Here is a 2,500-nt window from a genome sequence, read left to right as displayed (position 1 = left end):
GTGCACGGAACGAGGAGCCGGCCGCTGGCTTTGCGTTCGTGTGGTTGGGCGAAGTTTCGTGATGTTTACGAGATGAGGAGCCGGCCGCCTATGTCGGCGTTTGTGGTTGGGCGAAGTTCCTTGACGGAACGAGGAGCCGGCTGCTTATGCTGACGTTCGTGGTTGGGCGAAGTCTTGTGATATCCTCGAAACGAGGAGCCGGCCGCACGTGTGTGCAGCCTTCGTTGTAGGTCCATGTTTAGAGATGCTCACGAAATGAGGAGCCGGCCGCTTATGTCGGCGTTTGTGGTTGGGCGAAGTTCCTTGATGGAACGAGGAGCCGGCTGCTTATGCTGACGTTCGTAGTTGGGCGAAGTCTCGTGATGTGCTCGGAATAAGGATTCGAAGCGCTTGGATTGCCGCGTTCGTGGCTGGGCGAAGTTTCGTGTTTGGCACGGAACGAGGAGCCGGCTGCAGGTTTTAAAGATTCTCGCCCGAAATCGATCAGTCGTTACCGTTGTCTACGGACTTCGGTAGGACGATCTATTCCAGGGACGAAGACGTCGACGTTGTGCGACGCCCGTTACATTAGCGTTTTTATGCTCTTTCGGGATTGTCTGCGACGTTTGTCTCCGTCCGAATTTTTTACGATAATTGTCACTAGATTAGTACGCAAACTAGTTGAACCGAAGATTTTGCGCCGATCGACTGACGTATTGACCCTTCAGTGGGTCGTCTCAGTCATTGGAATGTCATTCTCGAGGAGGTTCGCAGTTGGCGTCTCGTATTTCGAGGGAAAGTCCATTGCGACTAGTACCGAGAAATCGAACATAAAAGATTACCCTGAACGGTGGATCACTTGGCTCGTGGGTCGATGAAGAACGCAGCTAATTGCGCGTCAACATGCGAACTGCAGGACACATGAACATCGACATTTCGAACGCACATTGCGGTCCTCGGACACTGTCCTCGGACCACTCCTGACTGAGGGTCGGTTCCATTACAAAGACTGCCCGGCCAGACGTTATGGCTTGACGAAGTGACGACGTAAAGGTCGTCTAACGTTGATCCTGTACCGAAGGTCATTTGGGCGAGTTGGACGGTTTGCCGCGTGACGATCAACGTTCTGTCGTTTCGACGCCTCGTGTGTTGGAATGATGAGGAGTTGTTTTCGTAACGCGCCGTCTTGAATTGCGAAAGCATATATTGTGGTGTCGTGGTATTGCTCGATCTGCGCCCATGACTGTAGACATGCGATCGTCGTGTCCGAGAAATCTGAACGACGTCCGATCGCTTTAATGTGCCAGTTGTCGCGCGTTGCGGATGAGCTTTCATGAGCGCACCCCCGAAACACCGAAGCACTTTGCTTGGATTCGCATGATCCGCCATACGGAGCAGGAGATAATAGACGCCTTTGAGTAGGCTAACTCCCTCGCGTAAGGTACGTGATTTTATGAGCCGCCAAAGGTTAGTTTCGGAACGTTTCGATGATTTGAACATACGACCTCAGGACAGGTGAGACTACCCGCTGAATTTAAGCATATTATTAAGCGGAGGAAAAGAAACTAACTAGGATTCCCTTAGTAGCGGCGAGCGAACAGGGATTAGCCCAGCACTGAATCCCGCGATCGTAACCGGTCGCCGGGAGATGTGGTGTTTGGAAGGATCCATTATCTGGCGAGTTCGCGGCGCGTTCAAGTCCATCTTGAATGGGGCCATCGCCCATAGAGGGTGCCAGGCCCGTAGCGACCGCTGCGGCTTGCTAGAGGATCTCTTCTTAGAGTCGGGTTGCTTGAGAGTGCAGCCCTAAGTGGGTGGTAAACTCCATCTAAGGCTAAATATAACCACGAGACCGATAGCGAACAAGTACCGTGAGGGAAAGTTGAAAAGAACTTTGAAGAGAGAGTTCAAGAGTACGTGAAACCGTTCAGGGGTAAACCTGAGAAACCCGAAAGGTCGAATGGGGAGATTCATTCGCGCCTGTTGTTGGGATTTACTGACTGTGGAAACGGCGACGTTCGCGTTGGCTGTTCCCTTCGGTTCATCTCCGGCTTCGGACGCGTGCACTTCTCCCCTAGTAGGTCGTCGCGATCCGTTGGGTGCTGTTCTACGGTCTCGAGTGTAGCCCGTGAGCTCGGATTTTCCGATGTTTACGGACACTGGGTTTCCGAACAGCTCGCTCGACGGTTTACTGATGGCGGGAGGCCGCGACTTAGTTCGCGTCCGGCCCGTGGCAAGTATGTGAATTGTGATGGCGATCGGACCTAGTGCCGATTCCGTCCGTTTGCGACTGTTCGCCGCGGTGTTCTTGGACAGACCTCTTGAAACGCCGATCAGCGACGCTATTGCTTTGGGTACTTTCAGGACCCGTCTTGAAACACGGACCAAGGAGTCTAGCGTGTGCGCGAGTCATTGGGAATCACTAAACCTAAAGGCGCAATGAAAGTAACGGTTCACTTTATGTGAACTAAGGGAAGATGGTCGGTCTCCATGACTGACCCGCATTCCCGGGGCGCCTCAT

The 2,500-nt window shown here is 53.0% G+C and overlaps 2 non-coding genes across 2 annotated transcripts in view; both read left to right on the top strand.

The window, feature by feature from the left end:
* The first annotated feature begins 818 nt into the window (after nucleotides 1–818).
* Nucleotides 819–973, top strand: LOC123687116. Its single transcript, XR_006748859.1, has one exon. It is a non-coding gene; the product is annotated as a 5.8S ribosomal RNA (ribosomal RNA).
* Nucleotides 974–1,480: 507 nt separating this feature from the next.
* The window catches only part of LOC123687995, a 4,012-nt gene continuing 2,992 nt past the window's right edge, over nucleotides 1,481–2,500 (top strand). The window contains exon 1 of the ribosomal RNA XR_006749694.1: nucleotides 1,481–2,500. This exon is cut by the window's right edge and continues 2,992 nt beyond it. This is a non-coding gene — a ribosomal RNA (large subunit ribosomal RNA).

This window comes from Harmonia axyridis, chromosome X (genome assembly GCF_914767665.1).
Source record: "Harmonia axyridis chromosome X, icHarAxyr1.1, whole genome shotgun sequence".
Taxonomy (NCBI): Eukaryota; Metazoa; Arthropoda; class Insecta; order Coleoptera; family Coccinellidae; genus Harmonia; species Harmonia axyridis.
The sequence above is the reverse complement of the archived record's forward strand: the minus strand, read 5'-3'. Positions and strand labels throughout refer to the sequence as shown.